Source organism: Ranitomeya imitator, chromosome 8 (assembly GCF_032444005.1).
Source record: "Ranitomeya imitator isolate aRanImi1 chromosome 8, aRanImi1.pri, whole genome shotgun sequence".
Classification (NCBI taxonomy): domain Eukaryota; kingdom Metazoa; phylum Chordata; class Amphibia; order Anura; family Dendrobatidae; genus Ranitomeya; species Ranitomeya imitator.
Genome location: NC_091289.1, coordinates 102,255,167 through 102,275,661, shown reverse-complemented (window position 1 = coordinate 102,275,661; position 20,495 = coordinate 102,255,167).

Sequence of the window (20,495 nt, the reverse complement as noted above, 5' to 3'; positions counted from 1 at the left end):
CTCCTTAACACATGCCACCCTTTTTTTAAAGGGACCAAAAGTAATTGGACAATTGATTCCAAGGCTATTTCATGGACAGGTGTGAGCAATCCCTTCGTTATGTCATTCTCAATTAAGCAGATAAAAGGCCTGGAGTTGATTTGAGCTGTGGTGCTTGCATTTGGAAGGTTTTGCTGTGAAGTAAACATGCAGTCAAAAGAGCTCTCCAAGCAGGTGAAAAAAGCCATCCTACAGCTGCGAAAACAGAAAAAACCCATCCGAGAAATTGGTACAATATTAGGAGTGGCAAAATCTACAGTTTGGTACATCCTGAGAAAGAAAGAAAGCACTGGTGAGCTCATCAATGCAAAAAGACCTGGGTGCCCACGGAAGACAACAGTGGTGGATGATCGCAGAATAATCTCCACGGTGAAGAGAAACCCCTTCACAACAGCCAACCAAGTGAACAACACTCTCCAGGAGGTCGGCGTATCAATATCCAAATCTATCATAAAGAGAAGACTGCATGAAAGTAAATACAGAGGGTTCACTGCAGGGTGCAAGCCACTCATAAGCATCAAGAATAAAAAGGCTAGAATGGACTTTGCTAAAAAACATCTAAAAAAGCCAGCACTGTTCTGGAAGAACATTCTTTGGACAGATGAAACCAAGATCAACATCTACCAGAATGATGGAAAGAAAAAAGTATGGCGAAGGCATGGTACAGCTCATGATCCAAAGCATACCACATCATCTGTAAAACACGGCGGAGACAGTGTGATGGCTTGGGCATGCATGGCTGCCAGTGGCACTGGGTCACTAGTGTTTATTGATGATGTGACACAGGACAGAAGCAGCCAAATTAATTTTGAGGTATTCAGAGACATACTGTGTGCTCAGATCCAGCCAAATGCAGCCAAACTGATTGGTCGTCGTTTCATACTACAGATGGACAATGACCCAAAACATAAAGCCAAAGCAACCCAGGAGTTTATTAAAGCAAAGAAGTGGAATATTCTTGAATGGCCAAGTCAGTCACCTGATCTCAACCCATTTGAGCATGCATTTCACTTGTTAAAGACTAAACTTCAGACAGAAAGGCCACAAACAAACAACAACTGAAAACCACCGCAGTGAAGGCCTGGCAGAGCATCAAAAAGGAGGAAACACAGCGTCTGGTGATGTCCATGAGTTCAAGACTTCAGGCAGTCATTGCCAACAAAGGGTTTTCAACCAAGTACTAAAAATGAACATTTTATTTACAATTATTTAATCTGTCCTATTACTTTTGGTCCCTTTAAAAACAGGGTGGCACATGTTAAAAAGCTGAAACTCCTAAACCCTTCATCCAATTTTAATGTGGATACCCTCAAATGAAAGCTGAAAGTCTGACCTTCAACTGCATCTGAATTGTTGTTTTTTTAATTCATTGTGGCAATGTCTATAACCAAAATCAGAAAAATGTTGTCTCTGTCCAAATATATATGGACCTAACTGTAGATGATAGAAAATGTTTAATGATGCACTTTTGAATAAACTGAAGGAAAATGCAGTGAGCCCGTGGGCGTTGATAGATAGCCCTGCATGTGAAGAGTAATAATAAGGGAAAATGTTGATTTGCACTTTCAAGTTTTAAGAGATAGTATATCTGTACGGGTAATTGCGCTTCATAGTTAGTTAAAATACTGCTTTGCTAAATTGTTCTATGACCAGACGGTTTGCGCACAATGTAAATATGTTTTAGTTATGTAATGTTCAAGTGTTCTCACCTCCCATAAAGGGAAGCATCAGTTTATATTAACTTGTTTCATTGCATACAAAAATTTGTATGTCTTTTGCTAATGTATTGTTGTTTTCTTTTCCCAGTCCGGGAGTACTGGATTTAAAGGGGGCGAGTGCAGCGCCCCAGGGTCCTAGTCGTTGCAGTAATATCATTCTCCTATAGGGGGAGTGATGTTATGTTTGGAGGCAAAGAAAGACAACTGAATCCAGGTATCACAAACATGCAACACATTTTGCACTCCAGGCCACCAGGGGGAGCTCTGCTCCTATTTATTAGGGCACTCCTCACACTTAGGTAGAACTGGTTGCCTGGGGAGGAAGTTAGTTAGTTGCTGGCTGAGCTTTGTTCAGGTAGTTGGTGCCTGACAGGGGTGGGATCCTGTCAGAGATCTAGACAGAAGGACACGGAGCTGTGCATGCCCTGAGAGCTGCAGCTTCTAGAAAGAGACACCGAAGGAGAACTGTATTGTAGAGAGGGTGAAGTTATAGCAAAGGAGAGGATATCAGAGGAGTTCTGCTCTGTACAGGCTGCCTCCTTCTGGGGCGCAGGATCCCAGTTGCCGGAACACCGTGGGAGCAACAGTGCTTTATGCCTTGCTCCAGAGACCGGCAGGACAGCTAATTTCACGTTACCTTTCCACCCCTACTGTTGTGAATTCTGCTCTTGGGTTCCCTCCAGTGGTTGTAGGTGGGAATGCAGTTGTCTCTGAGTCGCAGTCCTGGCCAGGTGTATCTGCTGATTGCAGTTCTGACTGGGATATTTAGGTGTGCAGGATTCATTAGTCCTTGCCAGTTGTCAATGTTTCTTGTGAAGTGTTGGATCACTTTCTGGCTTCTCCTGCTTAGCTGCCAATTCAGCAAAGATAAGTGTCTGTTTCTTTTTCTGTGGCACACATGCAGTGTGCTTATATTCTGTGATATTCATTTGTTTTTCTCTTGTCCAGCTTAGACTGTGTCAGTGTTTTCTCAGTCTTGTTGGATTCTCTGGAGTTGCAGATATACGCTCCACATCTTTAGTTAGATGGTGGAGTTTTTGTATTTTCTGCTGTGGATATTTTTGGAAGGATTTTTAATACTGACCGCTTAGTATCCTGTCCTATCCTTTCCTATTTAGCTAGTGTGGCCTCATTTGCTAAATCTTGTTTCCTGCCTGCGTGTGTCTTTTCCTCTACTAGTCACAGTCAATATTTGTGGGGGGCTGTCTATCCTTTGGGGTTCTGCTCTGAGGCAAGGTAGAATTCCTATTTCCATCTATAGGGGTATTTAGTCCTCAGGCTGTGTCGAGTTGTCTAGGTTTTGTTAGACACACCCCACGGCTACTTCTAGTTGCTGTGTTAAGATCAGTATAGTTACCACCTACTCCAGTGAAAGTTTTCATGCTGCTCCAAGGTCACCTGATCATAACACCCTACACCCAGGAGGCAAGGTGGCACTGCTTAGAGGCTGGGGCATGATAGAGTCCCTGTAAAACGCCTCAAGCCACCGGTCATACGGGTTTGTCCTATCCATCCGGGGGACAGAGAGAGAGACATAACATCTGTAACATCTACAACAGTTGTGAGGACCTTATCAGATGCTTAGCAGTAAGGTATTACAACACCGCAGCGCTAGAGGAAGGCTACTGATTTCTATTTGGACAAGTGGACTCTGGACTCCAAACCGGCTGGACTCTGCCTGCCCTGTGGTCTGGTACCCTGGACTGTGGATGCTGAAGCCTTCAGTAAAAGGTAAAGAGACTGCAACCTTGTGTCCTTGTTCTTCTCTGCGCCTCTCACCATCCACACACCGGGAAGCCCTGGGGACATACTTCACATGTGGGAAGGTATACCATCTAGCTGCCATAACATCACCCCAGCGGACCCCTTAAAGCAGCGTCTGTTATCCTGACCGAATACCACAGGTGGCGTCATGAACATATCCCTTTAAAGACCTTCCCCTTTTTCAATGGACGTCCCATGGCCATGGACCGGGTCAGCCACCGTGACATCCACCTGTGAACCGAAGGACCCAGTACAGAGTACCCCTAGCCCTTGGGGGCGCTCCATATGCCTCTCCCTGAGGAATCAACCCATCCGGATATCTAAGGCCATAGCGGCTTTCAATGACCCAGGGGCAGCATACTGAACCAGAGTATCCTGATGCCTAGCTGACAGACCCTGACAAAAATGGCTCCTAAGGGCAGGGTCGTTCCACTGTGTCAGTGGCCCAGTTCCCAAACTCTGAGCAGTACTCCTCAGCCAGCTGGCCCCCCTGCTTGATCTTTCGGAGTCTAGACTCAGCCAGGGAGATGCCATCAGGATCCCCATACACCAGCGCCAATGCTGCAAAAAACTCATCCACCAACCACAAAGATGGTGAATCGGTCAGCAGGGAGAAGGCCCAGGATTGGGGATCACCCTTGAGAAGGGAGACTATAATTCCTACACACTATTCCTCACTCCCTGAGAGCTTACAATCTACAATGAGGTGGGAGAGATACAAAGCACAGGTGTGCATTTACAATGGTGTATTTACAATGATGGTCCAGCCATCTTCAGGGGGTGGGGGATAGATGGAGATAGTGAATGGGCTACACACACACAAACATAACATGACTTTGATTACTGAATGTGATAGGCCGCTCTGAACAAATGTGTTTTGAGCGAGCGCCTAAAACTATGCAAATTGTGGATGGTCCTAATATCTTGGGGAAGAGCATTCCAGAGGATTGGCGCATCGCGGGAGAAGTCTTGGAGTCGGGAGAGGGAGGTATGGATTAGTGCAGAGGTTAGTCGAAAGTCATTTGCAGAGCGCAGCGGTCGGCTAGGCCGATAGACCGAAATGAGGGAGGAGATGTATGGGGGTGCCGCACTGTGGAGAGCTTTGTGGGTGAGAACAAGTACTTTGAATTGCATCCTGTAATGAATGGGCAGCCAGTGTAACGATTGGCGAAGGGTTCCGACTGAGTCTGGACATGAGACGAGACAAAAAAAAACCCCCGACACCTGCTGAATCTGCTGCACCATCTGACACCACAGTTCCTTAACCTCATTTGTGAGGGTCTGGATTAGGTGAGCCATAGGTTCATGGGAAAAGAGTCATATTTGGTGATAATGTCACAATCCCACAAGGGAGTCGGTCAGCGGACGGCACGACACACACACAATGGGATGGAAATGTGGAGAGGAAGGCCCTACTGATAGGGAATGAAGGATGGGACATCTCCTGAGCTCCAACCTGAACCTGTCCCTGCACTCCCTTAACAACCTAAGCTGGTCCTTTCCCCCGCAACCATCATGAACCTTGCTTCCTGTGCTGAGGGCACTAGCCTCACCAAAGCAGATGGCACAACACAGGGGGTGGTAACATGCATGAAACTGACAAGGCAAAAACTCCACACTTATTTTCCAGTCTCTACTGCCAAGCTCCATACCGCAAAGGACAAGGAAACAGGACTCCAAACTCCAGAAGTAGTGGACACCAGGTGGCTGAAACTGCAAGGCTGGTCTCCATAGAATAGCTCTATCACCCACAGTCAGCTGATGCATCATCCATAAAGGATGGTGGGAGTGGTCACACCCACATCAGCTGACCAAGCAACTCTGCAGTTGCAGCAGATTGCCAGCAAGGCAAACTGAAAGGAAAAAGCTACATTTAAAACATAGTGGAGCCAGAGCTGCCACAAATCCAAAAACGGATCGTGACACTGTATCTTGCCTTTATTTATTGTATCCTCTCTTTCAATGTCTTTCAGGTTGCCATTTGTGGGAAACATCGAATCATTGGACTACTTCGGGCCAGCATGGCTTTTTTTGTAAAAATAAATTGATGATCCAGTCAAGATAAAGCGAGCAGCTTCTGGATCTTATTATCAGGCTGGGAAGATCCACGGATATTGACCCCATCCCAGGCTAAAAATACCAGCCTGCAGCTGCTCCAGAATTGCCGCATCCATTCTGGCACTTAATGTCAGCTGTGTGGTGTCAGCTGGCATAAAGCCCAAAGGTTAGTAATGGAGAGATGTCTATCAGACACCCCCATTACTAACCCAGTAATCCAAAACAGCACACAGGAAAAAATAATTTATTTGAATAAAAACTCCCCCACACTATCCGTCATTCACCAATATATTACCAAAAATGTTCCCACAGAGATCTTCCGATGTAATTCTGGGCCAGCTGCAGGCTAGTATTTTTAGACTGGAAAGGGTCAAATAACCATGGACCTTCCCAGCCTGATAATATCAGCCCCCAGCTGTCTGCTTTACCTTGGCTAAGTTGGCTAGATATCAAAAATAGGGGGGAACCTAATGTTATGCATGTTAATTATTTACTGTATTTAGTTCCCATCGGTGACCTGGGTCAGAGATGCGTCCTGGCATCTTTCCTATGCTGTTCACATTTCATTTCAGCACTGTTTCCATTCATTTCAGCAATTTTCCTGCCTCCTAAGCCCTCCTGTTAGGGTCTTCTGGAAAAATGCTCAGGTTTCCCATTTGCTTCCATTATGCTCATTACTCACGTTGAGTCTGTCAGAGCGTCCCACTTGCTTGATTCCAGTAGCGAGCACTAGAGCATTTTTGTGCTCTCTCATCACTAATAGTTAGATGTATATCCATACATGTAATAGTAACAATGCCAGACAGTGATAGAAAGTATTATTGTATGGCCACAACATGGCAATAAAGTAAAGCGCAACGTTCACATTGTAATCCTATCAGTATTTAAACGGTAAAATAGTTGCAGCATGCTAAACACTGTGATGGAAAATACCTGAATATGTACAATAGTAAAGGCCTGTTCACATAATCAAATGTCCCAAATCACGTCACCAGCCCGGAGCACATTTCACGTGATCTTCCTTGGGGGACCAAGTCATTGAAGAAGCCCACTTGAAACGTGCTCCAGAATTGCTGATATGCACCAGGACATTTCATCATATGGTTAAGCCCTTACTATTGTACATATACTGTTATTTTCTACTACAATGGTTAGCTTGCATTGATTTTTTTATCCTGTTTAAAAACTGTGATAGGAGTACCATGTGAACACTGTTCTTTACTTTAGCGCCATCTTGTGGCCATACTAGAAAACTGCCTATCACTGCCTTTGGAGTAGAGAACTACCTCCCAGTTTTACTATTATGTGTATAGTTATTCCCATAGTCCTATTTAGCAATGGCCTTGCCACTTCAGTGATGCATTTAACATAATCAATTATGGTATGGTGCCAAAGAGAAAAAGAAGTGAAGAAGGAAATACAATTAAAATAGTAAATTTTTATTGATAAATAATTAAAAGTTGGGTAATAATAAAATAGGCATAAAGGGGACCTCCAATTATAGGGGGAGGTTAGCCAGTATTAATAAGTACGCATGAATAATTTTGACTGTAATATAGTCATAAATAGATATACAGACACATAAGGTGCACAGTAAAGAGCACTACAAAAAGGGAAAAAAGGTAAATTTGGATCAAGGTATCAAGAATTTCTGAATTCCCTTAGGCAATAAGGCCAGTAGGTATATATGCAGCAATACAAATACCTTGCTATTTAATGCTGGGAAGTGATTTCAACACTAAACAATACTGCCTTCACCAAGGGAGGGAGAGAAAAAGACACAGTCCAAGAGAAGAAGGTATGGTTCATGTAGTACAATTCATGTAGTAGGTTACCTGCTGTTAAAGCTGGAATGATTGAAAGCACAGAAGATCTGTGCACAGAACGTAATTAGCTGGCCACTCTACCACACCATTTTAAAGTCCACCATGATTGTAATCCTAAAGACCTTCTTTTTAAAGCAATTGATAAAATTGATCTTGGCATACATGGAGGAGACTTGGGTAAAGCCTTAGCGCAACTTGAAAGCAAATGGATATACCGTCTCAACAGAATTACTCCACGTGGCCTCAATGAAAGTTTCGGCTTCAACTCCTTTTCATAACTGCATTTCCACTTGGACCAGGTTTTTTTTTTAGGTGTTTTTAACTCGTCTCTTTGTGTGTTTTTAGCAATTTTTTATCCTTTATTTTTTACCTCCTTCAAAGTATACACACTCTCACTATCATATGTTTTGTTCTTAGGTTAAGGCCAGTCTCACACGTCCAGATAATTCCGGTACCGGAAAAATCGGTACCGGAATTATCCGTGTGTCCATGTGCTCACGTTGAACATCAGTGTGGCACACTTGTGCCACCCGTGTGCCAACTGAGGACCACACGGACCGTGCAGGAGACAGCGCTAGAGTTAAGCACTGTCCCCTGCATCTGGTGCTGAAGCCGCCATTCATTTCTTCTCTCCAGCATCGTTCGCTGGAGAGAAGATAGGAAAAATCTTTTTTTTGTGTGTTTAAAAAACCCCCATAGGGGTGGAGCCGCATATTCATCACTGTAATGGGCAGCACCACATGACCGCTCATACAGGAGAAGCTGCAGCGAAGACAGGAAGCAGCGAGGGAGCAGGGTAAGTATTTTATTAACAGCGGGGGGGGGGGGCGCAAAGGGGGTGGGAGGAGGTTGGGGACAGGGATCTTTTTTTTAAACACAAAAAAAAAAGAAAAGATTTTTCATATCTTCTCTACAGCGAACGATGAAAACACGGTGACATGTGCAGAGACACATTGATTTTAATGTGTCTACGTGAGTCAGTGTCTCCGGTACGTGAGGAAACTCTCACCTCACGTACCGGAGCCACTGACGTGTGAAACCGGCCTGATACAGCTTCTTGTGTCACTTTCAAGCCATGATTGATGTCCCATTTATGATGTCCCCTCTGATTTCTTGGATCCGTTGGACTTTAGTGATGAGTGATCCACTGAAAACCGCAAAAACTCTAGCTCTAGTACCAAATTTGGTGCTACCTTCAAGCCACAACTGATGTCCCATGGACGACGTCCCTTTTTGGGCCTCTGGACCCTCCTGACTTCATTAATGAGTTACATACCAAACATTGTCAAGTCTGTTCCCCAGAGACGCTATTTCCATCCCTCTGGATTTCAGAAAATTCCCCCCTCCCCCTTTTATTTCCCCTTTAACCCCTTAACCCCCAAGGGTGGTTTGCACGTTAATGACCGGGCCAATTTTTACAATTCTGACCACTGACCCTTTATGAGGTTATAACTCTGAAATGATTCAGCGGATCCTGATGATTCTGACAATGTTTTCTCATGACAGATTGTACTTCATGATAGCGGTAACATTTCTTTGATATTACCTGTGTTTATTTCTGAAAAAAAGGAAATTTGGCGAAAATTTTGAAAATTTTCGCAATTATTCAACTTTAAATTTTTATGCCCTTAAATCACAGAGATATGTCACACAAACTACTTAATAAGTAACATTTTCCACATGTCTACTTTACATCAGCACAATTTTGGAACCAACATTTTTTTTTTGTTAGGGAGTTATAAGGGTTAAATGTGACCAGCAATTTCTCATTTTTACAGCACCATTTTTTAAAGGGACCACATCACATTTGAAGTTACTTTGAGGGGTCTATATGATAGAAAATACCCAAGTGTGACACCATTTTAAAACTGATCATCTCAAGGTGCTCAAAACCACATTCAAGAAGTTTATTAACCCTTCAGGTGTTTCACAAGAATTTTTGGAATGTTTAAAAAAAAAATGAACAGTTAACTTTTTTTTCACAAAAAATTTACTTCAGCTCCAACTTGTTTTATTTTTACCAAGGATAACAGGAGAAATTGGACCCTAAAAGTTGTTGTACAATTTGTCCTGAGTACGCTGATACTCCATATACCACATTTTAGAAAGTAGACCCCCTAAGGAACTTATCTAGTTGTGTGGTGAGCACTTTGACCCACCGGCTGCTTCACAGAAGTTTATAATGCGGAGCAGTAAAAATAAAAAATCATACTTTTTCACAAAAATGATATTTTTTCCCCAATTTTTTATTTCCCCAAGGGTAACAGAAGAAATTGGACCCAAAAGTTGTTGTGCAATTTGCCCTGAGTACGCTGATACCCCATAGGTGGGGGTAAACCACTGTTTAGGCGCATGGCAGAGCTCGGAAGGGAAGCAGCGCCGTTTGACTTTTCAATGCAAAGTTGACTGGAATTGAGATGGGATGCCATGTTGCGTTTGGAGAGCCCCTGATGTGCCTAAACATTGAAACCCCCAACAAGAGACACCATTTTGGAAAGTAGACCCCCTAAGGAACTTATCTAGATGTGTGGTGAGCACTTTGACTCACCAAATGCTTCACAGAAGTTTATAATGTAGAGCCGTAAAAATTAAAAATCTTATTTTTTCACAAAAATGATATTTTCGCCCCCAATTTTTTATTTTCCCAAGGGTAACAGAAGAAATTGAACTAGAAAAGTTGAGCAATTTGTCCTGAGTATGCTGATACCCTATATGTGGGGGTAAGCCACCGTTTGGGCGCATGGCAGAGCTCGGAAGGGAAGGAGACCGTTTGACTTTTCAATGCAAAATTGACTGGAATTGAGATAGGACACCATGTTGCATTTAGAGAGCCCCTGATGTGGCTAAACATTGAAACCCCCCACAAGTGACACCATTTTGGAAAGAAGGAACTTATCTAGATGTGTTGTGGGAATTTTGAACCCCCAAGTGTTTCACTACAGTTTATAATGCAGAGCCGTGAAAATAAAAAATAATTTTTTTTCCACACAAATTATTTTTTAGCCGCAAGTTTAGTATTTTCCCAAGGGTAACAGGAGAAATTGAACACCAAATGTTGTTGTCCAATTTGTCCTGAGTACGCTGATACCCCATATGTGGGGGGGAACCACCATTTGGGCACATGGTAGAGCTCGGAAGGGAAGGAGCGCCGTTTGGAATGCAGACTTAGATGGATTGGTCTGCAGGCGTCACGTTGCCCCACAAGTGACCCCATATTGGAAACTAGACCCCCAAGGAACTTATCTAGATGTGTTGCGAGAACTTTGAACCCCTAAGTGTTTCACTACAGTTTATAACGTAGAGCCGTGAAAATAAAAAATAAAAAATTTCCACAAAAAATATTTTTTAGCCCCCCGGTTTTGTATTTTCCCAAGGGTAACAGGAGAAATTGGACCCCAAAAGATGTTATTCAATGTGTCCTGAGTATGCTGATACCCCATATGTTGGGGTAAACCCCTGTTTCGGTGCACGGGAGAGCTCGAAAGGGAAGGAGCACTGTTTTACTTTTTCAATGCAGAATTGGCTGGAATTGAGATCGGACACCATGTCACGTTTGAAGAGCACCAGATGTCCCTAAACAGTGGAAACCCCCCCCCAATTCTAACTGAAACCCTAACCCAAACACACCCCTAACCCTAATCCCAACCCTAACCATAACCCTAACCTCACCCCTAACCCAAACATGCCCCTAACCCTAATCCCCACCACACCCCTAACTCCAACCCCAACCATAACCCTAACCACATCCCTAACCCTAATCCCAACCATAAATGTAATCCAAACCCTAACTTTAGCCCCAATCCTAACCTTAACTTTAGCCCCAACCCTAACCCTAAGTTTAGCCCCAACCCTAACCTTAGCCCAACCCTAACTTTGGCGCCAACCCTAACTTTTGCCTCAACCATAACACTAACTTTAGCCCCAACACTAACTGTAGCCCCAACCCTAACTTTAGCCCCAACCCTAACTTTAGCCCCAACTCTAACCCTGGCCCCAACCCTAACCCTAACTTTAGTCCTAACCCTAATTTTAGCCCCAAACCTTAACGCTAACTGTAGCCCCAACCTTAACTGTAGCCCTAACCCTAACTTTAGCCCCAATTCTAACCCTAACTTTAGCCCCAACCCTAATTGTAGCCCTGACCCTAACTGTAGCCCCAAGCCTAACCCTAATGAGAAAATGGAAATAAATACATTTTTAAAATTTTTTTATTTTTCCCTAACTAAGGGGGTGATGAATTGATTTACCTTTTATAGCGGGTTTTTTAGTGGATTTTTATGACCAGCAGTCGTCGCACACTAAGGCCGGTTTCACACGTCAGTGGCTCCGGTACGTGAGGTGACAGTTTCCTCACGTACCAGAGACACTGACTCACGTGGACACATTAAAATCAATGTGTCTCTGCACATGTCAGCGTGTTTTCACGGACCGTGTGTCCATTTGAAAAACATGGAGACATGTCAGTGTTTGTGGGAACGCACGGATCACACGGACCCATTAAAGTCAATGGGTCCGTGTAAAACAAGTACTGCACACGGATGCTGTCCTTGTGCAGTCCGGGTGCCATGCAGGAGACAGCGCTACTGTAAGCGCCGTCCCCCCAGCTTGTAGTGCTGAAGCCCCATTCATTTCTTCTCTTCAGCAGCGTTCGCTGGAGAGAAGGAATGAAAAATCATTTTTTAAAAAAAATTTTGTTGTTGTCCCATAGGGGTGGAGCCGCATATTCATCACTGTAATAAGCGGCACCACATGACCGCTCATACAGGAAGAGCTGCAACGCTGAGAGGATGGAAGCACCGAGGGAGCTCGGTAAGTATTTTAATGCCAGCGGGCGGGCGCACAGGAGGTGGGAGGGGAGAGATTACCTGGAACTTTATTTTAACAACAAAAATGATTTTTCATTCCTTCTCTCCAGCGAACGCTGCTGGGAAGAAGGAATGAATTCTGGATTCAGAACCCAAAGCAGGGGACAGCGCTTAACTCTAGCGCTGTCTTCTGCACGGTGCGTGTGGTACCCAGTCGGCACACGGCTGCCGCACGTGTGCCATACTGATGTGCCATATGGACACACGGATAACTCTGGTACTGATTTTTCTGATACTGGAATTATCTGGACGTGTGTTTCAGGCCTAAAAGACTCTTTTTATTGCAAAAAATATTTTTTTGCATTACCATTTTTTTGCATTTTTTGAGAGCTATAATTTTTCCATATTTTGGTCCACAGAGTCATGTGAGGTCTTGTTTTTTGCGGGATGAATTTATGTTTTTATTGGTAACATTTTCGGGCATGTCACATTTTTTGATCGCTTTTTATTCCGATTTTTGTGAGGCAGTATGACAAAAAAACAGCTATTCATGAATTTCTTTTGGGGGGGACGTTTATACCGTTCCGCGTTTGGTAAAATGGATAAAGCAGTTTTATTCTTTGGGTCAGTACGATTACAGCGATACCTCATTTAGTTTTTTTATGTTTTGGCACTTTTATAAAATAAAAACTATTTTATAGAAAAAAGAATTACTTTTGCATCGCTTTATTCTGAGGACTATAACTTTTTTAATTTTTCACTGATGATGCTGTATGGCAGCTCGTTATTTGCAGGACAAGATGACGTTTTCAGCGGTACCATGGTTATTTATATCTGTCTTTTTGATCGTGTGCTATTCCACTTTTTTTCAACGGTATGATAGTAAAGGGGTTTTTTTTGCCTCGTTTTTTTTTTTTTTTTTTTACGGTGTTCACTGAAAAGGTTAACTAGTGGGACAGTTTTATAGGTCGGGTCATTACGGACGCGGCAATACTAAATATGTGTACTTTTATTGTTTTTTATTTAGATAAAGAAATGTATTTATGGGAACAATATTTTTTTTTCTTTATTTACATTTTTTTTTTTACACATATGAATATATATATTTTTTTTACTTTATAACATTGCACCTGGGGGGGACATCATGTTATAGGGTCAGATCGCTGATCTGACACTTTGCAGAGCACTGTGTCAGATCAGCGATCTGACAAGCAGGGCTGCAGGCTTACCAGCGCCTGCTCTGAGCAGGCGCTGGTAAGCCACCTCCCTGCAGGACCCGGATGCAGCCCCGTGGCCATTTTGGATCCAGGGCCTGAAGGGAGGAGACACTCGGTACAAGGTGAGCACATCGCCTCGTACCGAGGGTCTCAGGGAAGCCCACAGGGAGCCGACTCATGTTTGATCGCAGTGTGCTGGGGGTTAATGTGCCAGGGGCCAGGGACTAAATACGTGTACTCTTACTGTTTGTTTTCTTTTATTTAGATAAAGAAAAGTATTTATTGGAAGAATATATATTTGTTTTGTTTATTTAGGAATTATTATTTTTTTTTTTTACAACATTGCCCCAGGGGGGACATCACAGTATAGTGTCAGATCACTGATCTGACACTTTGCAATGCACTGTGTCAGATAAGCAATCCGCAATCTTGCCTTGCGCAGGCGTGTACTATGGAGGACAGAGAATGAACTTCAATCCAATATTGCAGCCAGCATGCAGCCAGCAGGTAAGGAAAGGGTGAATCAAAAACCCAAAAACCCCGCCTCCATGGCTGAAGATTGTTCCCTCCAAATTCAGGTGACAGTGTCCCTTTAAGTACTTTGCACACTATATATCTCTATACATGTATAAGATATTTTATGAAAGATTTTGTAAATTTGCACTTAGCAGTTTAATCTATGTAATACGGTGATTGTGTCTTCACAAATCATGATGTAAATTTTATGCTAATTAATTCATTAATGACATGTGCACCATATATATGTCTGTAGCACTGCTTGATTCATTGCTTGAGAAAGGATTTGTTTTATCCGAAACGTTGCTACGCCACAGGGCATTAAAGTCGTCTTTTTTACATCTTTTTGTGCTATTTCCCTTTTTGTTTACGGTTTTAAAGGCCATTGTAATGCTGGTGAGGGAAGCGTGCACGCTTTAAGGTTTTTTTTTTTGTGCTGTTCCTCTTTTTTCTCCCTTTATGAGGTTATAACTCTGGAACGCTTCAACGGATCCCGGTGATTCTGACAATGTTTTCTAAAAACATATTGTACTTCATGATAGTGGTAAAATTTCTTTGATATTACCTGCGTTTATTTGTGAAAAAATAGAAATTTGGTGGAAATTTTGAAAATTTGGCAATTTTCCAACTTTGAATTTTTATACCCTTAAACCACAGAGATATGTCACACAAAAAACTTAAAGTGTAACATTTCCCACATATCTACACTACATTAGCACAACTTTGGAAACAAAATTTTATTTTGTTAGGGAGTTATAAGGGTTAAAATTTGACCAGCAATTTCTCATTTTTACAACACCATTTTGTATTAGGGACCACGTAACATTTGGAGTCATTTTGAGGGGGTCTATATGATAGAAAATACCCAAGTGTGACACCATTCTAAAAACTGCACCCCTCAAGGTGCTCAAAAACACATTCAAGAAGTTTATTAACTCTTCTGGTGTTTCACAGGAATTTTTGGAATGTTTTTAAAAAAATTTTAATTTTTTTTTCACAAAAAATTTACTTCAGCTCCAATTTGTTTTATTTTACCAAGGGTAACAGGAGAAAATGGACCCCAAAAGTTGTTGCACAGTTTGTCCTGAGTATCCAAATACCCCTTATGTGGGGGTAAACCATTGTTTGGGTGCATGGCAGAGCTCAGAAGGGAAGGAGCGCCATTTGACTTTTCAATGCAAAATTGGCTGGAATTGAGACGGGACGCCATGTTGCGTTTGGAGAGCCACTAATGTGCCTAAACATTGAAACCCCCCCAAGTGACAACATTTTGGAAAGTAGACCCCCTAAGGAACTTATCTAGAGGTGTGGTGAGCACTTTGACCCACCAAGTGCTTCACAGAGGTTTATAATGTAGAGCCATAAAAATAAAAAATATTTTTTTCACAAAAATGAACATTTCGCCCCCAATATTTTTATTTTCCCAAGGGTACCAGAAGAAATTGTACCCCAAAAGTTGTTGTGCAATTTGTCCTGAGTACGCTGATACCCCATATGTGTGGGTAAACCACTGTTTGGGTGCATGGCAGAGCTCGGAAAGGAAGGAGCGCCGTTTGACTTTTCAATGCAAAATAGGCTGGAATTGAGATGGGACGCCATGTTGTGTTGGGAAGCCCCTGATGTGCCTAAACATTGAAACCCCCCACAAGTGACGCCATTTTGGAAAGTAGACCCCCTAAGGAACTTATCTAGATGTGTTGTGAGAGCTTTGAACCCCAAAGTGTTTCACTACAGTTTATAATGCAGAGCCGTGAAAATAAAAATTCCTTTTTTTAACAAAAATTATATTTAGCCCTTAGTTTTGTATTTTCCCAAGGGTAACAGGAGAAATTGAACCCCAAAAGATGTTACTCAATTTGTCCTGAGTACGCTGATACCCCATATGTGGGGGGGAACCACCATTTGGGCGCATGGCAGAGCTCGGAAGGGAAGGAGTGCCATTTGGAATGCAGACTTACCGTATATACTCGAGTATAAGCCGAGATTTTCAGCCCAAATTTTTGGGCTGAAAGTGCCCCTCTCGGCTTATACTCGTGTCAAGGTGGGCGGCAGGGTCGGCGGGTGAGGGGGAGAGGGTGCTGAGGCATACTTACCTGCTTCCAGCGATCCTGGCGCTCCCCCTGCCGTCCCACGGTCTTCGTTGCTGCAGCTCTTCCCCTCTTCAGTGGTCACGTGGGACCGCTCATTAGAGAAATGAATAGGCGGCTCCACCTCCCATAGGGGTGGAGCCGCCTATTCATTTCTCTAATCAGCGGTGCCGGTGACCGCTAGTGTTGAGCGATACCGTCCGATACTTGAAAGTATCGGTATCGGATAGTATCGGCCGATACCCGAAAAATATCGGATATCGCGGATACCGATATCCGATACCAATATAAGTCAATGGGACATCAAGTATCAGAAGGTATTCTCATGGTTCCCAGGGTCTGAAGGAGAGGAAACTCTCCTTCAGGCCCTGGGATCCATAGGGATGTGTAAAATAAAGAATTAAAATAAAAAATATTGATATGCTCACCTCTCCAGCGGCCCCTGGACATCACGCTGGTAACCGGCCGGCTTCTTTGTTTAAAATGAGCGCCTTCAGGACCTGCGAATGACGTCGCGGCTTCTTATTGGTCGCGTGCCGCCCATGTGACCGGCACGCGACCAATCAGAAGCCGCGACGTCATTCGCAGGTCCTTAATTCCTAGAATTAGGAGTTTTGTGAATGAGAATGACGTTGCGGCTTCTGATTGGTCGCGTGCCGGTCACATGGGCGGCACGCGACCAATCAGAAGCCGCGACGTCATTCGCAGGTCCTGAAGGCGCTCATTTTAAACAAAGAAGCCGGCCGGTTACCAGCGTGATGTCCAGGGGCCGCCGGAGAGGTGAGCATATCAATATTTTTTATTTTAATTCTTTATTTTACACATCCCTATTAGTGTTGAGCATTCCGATACCGCAAGTATCGGGTATCGGCCGATATTTGCGGTATCGGAATTCCGATACCGAATTCCGATACTTCCCGCGTATCGGATACCGGAATCGGAAGTTCCCAGAATTCAAATTGAACGCAGCAGCCAATGAGGAATGAATGAAAGTGTGGGCACATCCTGTTTAGCATGGTGGGCATGTAAGTACTGGCAAGGCTGGGATTGGCTGCTGAAATGATGTCACTCTGCACTATAAAAAAGCGCTGCCGCCATTTTGCGCTCACTCTGCTGTGATTTCAGTTAGGGACAGGACGCTGTGTTCTAACTGAGGGCCAGTTGAGCTTGCTAATTGCTTTATTTTCCTTTCCAAAGGCTAATTTAGCAAAACGCTGTGTGTTCTTCACTGTTCACCTTGCTCTTGCCTTGCAGCGCTGTTTTAACAGCGTTCTGCAAGGTCTCTGTGTGTGTGTGTGTGTGCAGCTCACTCTGTAGTCTGTGTGCAGCCATATACCCGGTTGTATTCAGCTCAGGGGGGGTTCACACTGCCTCACACAGTTGTTCTTTTTTGCTCTTAGTGCAGCCTGCTGCACATTTTTTCTCAAATTTCCTATTAGTGTTTTTCCACCAGTCTCCAGCTCTATTGTGGAAAAACACTACATAGGATAACCTAGAGGGGGGTTTTTGGGCCTTGCAGCGCCGTTTACGGCTGTCTGCACGGTCTCCGTGTGAGCCCAGCTCGCCCTGTAGTCTGTGTGCAGCCATAGCCGGTTGGATTCAGCTCAGGGTTCGTTACTGGCTCATACCTTGAGAAAAATTTTCCTTTTTTTCAAATAGTGCAGCCTGTTTAAAATTTGAAAAAAAAAATTCCTATTAGTGTCTTTCCACTCGTATCCAGCTAAATAGTGGAAAAACACTATATAGGATAACCTAGAGGAGGGTTTTTTGGCCTTGCAGCGCCGTTTACGGCTGTCTGCACGGTCTCCGTGTGAGCCCAGCTCGCCCTGTAGTCTGTGTGCAGCCATAGCCGGTTGGATTCAGCTCAGGGTTCGTTACTGGCTCATACCTTGAGAAAAATTTTCCTTTTTTTCAAATAGTGCAGCCTGTTTAAAATTTGAAAAAAAAAATTCCTATTAGTGTCTTTCCACTCGTATCCAGCTAAATAGTGGAAAAACACTATATAGGATAACCTAGAGGAGGGTTTTTTGGCCTTGCAGCGCCGTTTACGGCTGTCTGCACGGTCTCCGTGTGAGCCCAGCTCGCCCTGTAGTCTGTGTGCAGCCATAGCCGGTTGGATTCAGCTCAGGGTTCGTTACTGGCTCATACCTTGCGAAAAATTTTCCTTTTTTTTCAAATAGTGCAGCCTGTTTAAAATTTGAAAAAAAAAAATCCTATAAGTGTCTTTCCACTCGTATCCAGCTAAATAGTGGAAAAACACTATATAGGATAACCTAGAGGAGGGTTTTTTGGCCTTGCAGCGCCGTTTACGGCTGTCTGCACGGTCTCCGTGTGAGCCCAGCTCGCCCTGTAGTCTGTGTGCAGCCATAGCCGGTTGGATTCAGCTCAGGGTTCGTTACTGGCTCATACCTTGAGAAAAATTTTCCTTTTTTTGAAATAGTGCAGCCTGTTTAAAATTTGAAAAAAAAAAAATTCCTATTAGTGTCTTTCCACCAGTCTCCAGCTCAATTGTGGAAAAACACTACATAGGATAACCTAGAGGGTTTTTTTGGGGCCTTGCAGCGCCGTTTACGGCTGTCTGCACGGTCTCTGTGTGAGCGCAGCTCGCCCTGTAGTCTGTGTGCAGCCATAGCCGGTTGGATTCAGCTCAGGGTGCGTTACTGCCTCATACCTTGAAAAACAATTTCCTTTTTTTCAAATAGTGCAGCCAGTTTAAAATTTGAAAAAAAAAAATCCTATTAGTGTCTTTCCACTTGTATCCAGCTAAATAGTGGAAAAACACTATATAGGATAACCTAGAGGAGGGTTTTTTGGCCTTGCAGCGCCGTTTACGGCTGTCTGCACGGTCTCCGTGTGATTTAAACTAGCTCTGTAGCCCGATCTGCACCAAAAAAAAAGTTAAGTTCACCAAACACAACTTAACACTTGTGTAGGCCACATTTGAAAAATAATAAAGTTTAGTCCACAATTTACAACATTAGTGTTTCTTACACCTGTTAGGAGGAGCATTACAGGAATAAGCACACTAAGGCCTTAGTACTTTTCTGCTTATCTTTATCTGTCAACCAAGATGAAGAGGGCAGGGAGTAAGGCACGTGGGCGTGGGCGCGGAGCAGGGAGAGGAGCAGGGAGAGGACGTGGTGATTCTGTGCCTGCTGCGGGCGCCGGTGACTCGTCGTCACTCAGTTTCAGCAGGGAACAGTCCTTCATGCGCAGCTTTGTCGGAGAGCGCCGTGCACCGCTGCTGCGTGAAGACCAAATTGAAGCCGTTGTCGGGTGGATGGCAGCTAACGCCTCGGCATCTACTTCAGTTAGTGCCACATCCTCTCAGGCACAGAGCACTGGAGAGCAGCCATCTGTCTCTTCACCACCTGCCAAATTGGCCAGGCAGTCAGAGAGCCCAGGACAGGAGCCGTCTCTACTTCTGTTCTCTGAATCTCTTGGCTTGGAAACAGGGGGCCAGCCAAGCAGCATTGGAGAAATGGAAGAAGAGGCAGTGTGCAGTGATGCCCAACACCTTTTTCTCTCTGACTCTGAAGAGGCAGGTGGGCCAGTGCCTCCGGTGACCACAGCGCAGTACGCATCTGATGATGAAACTCAGGTGCCGCTTTCTCGTGCGTACTGTGCTGCTGAGACTACCCAGGAGGAGCAGTTGGTGGCAGAGGGTAGTGGAGATGATGAGGTCCTTGACCCATCGTGGCGTGAGGAACAGGAAGGTGGTGGGAGCAGCTCAGAGGAAGAGCTTCCTCTTACGGGCCAAAGAGGGAGAGGGAGGGGGAAGACTGCGGAGCCTGTAGCCTCCACTTTGGCACCCGTTAGGAGCCTGTCTCTTTCCAAAGCCAAAAAGGGCGCTCCCAAGACTTGCAGTGCCTGGTCCTTTTTTGACACAGTTGCAGATGACATTTGTTTTGTCAAATGCAAGCTGTGTCATCATAAAGTAAAAAGAGGGAAAAATGTCAGCAACCTCAATACCACAAATATGTGGAAACATGTGCGGACCAGGCACGCGGTGGAGTTACAGAAACACACTGAAGATGTAGGCCAACCAACAGCGGCAGCTACCACCTCTTCAGCTCGTGTTGCCTCTTCCTCCAGCTCACGCACAGCTGGTTTGGCTTCCTCCCAGAGACCTTGTGTAATTCCACCCACAGCACCACCTTCCCAGTCATCCTCACACTCCCAGTCTACTCTACAGCCATCGGTAGTACAGGCATGGGAGAAAAGGCGGGCATTCTCGGCCAACCACCCCCGAGCACAGGCTCTGAATGCAGGCATTGCCAAACTGTTGTCCCTGGAAATGCTCTCGTTCAGGCTGGTGGAGACTGACAGCTTCCGTGACTTGATGGCATTGGCAGTCCCACAGTACAAGGTGCCCAGCCGCTTTTACTTCAGCAGGCAGGCTGTCCCTGCCCTGCACAGGCATGTTGAGGCAAACATAAAACATGCGCTACTGAACGCCGTCAGT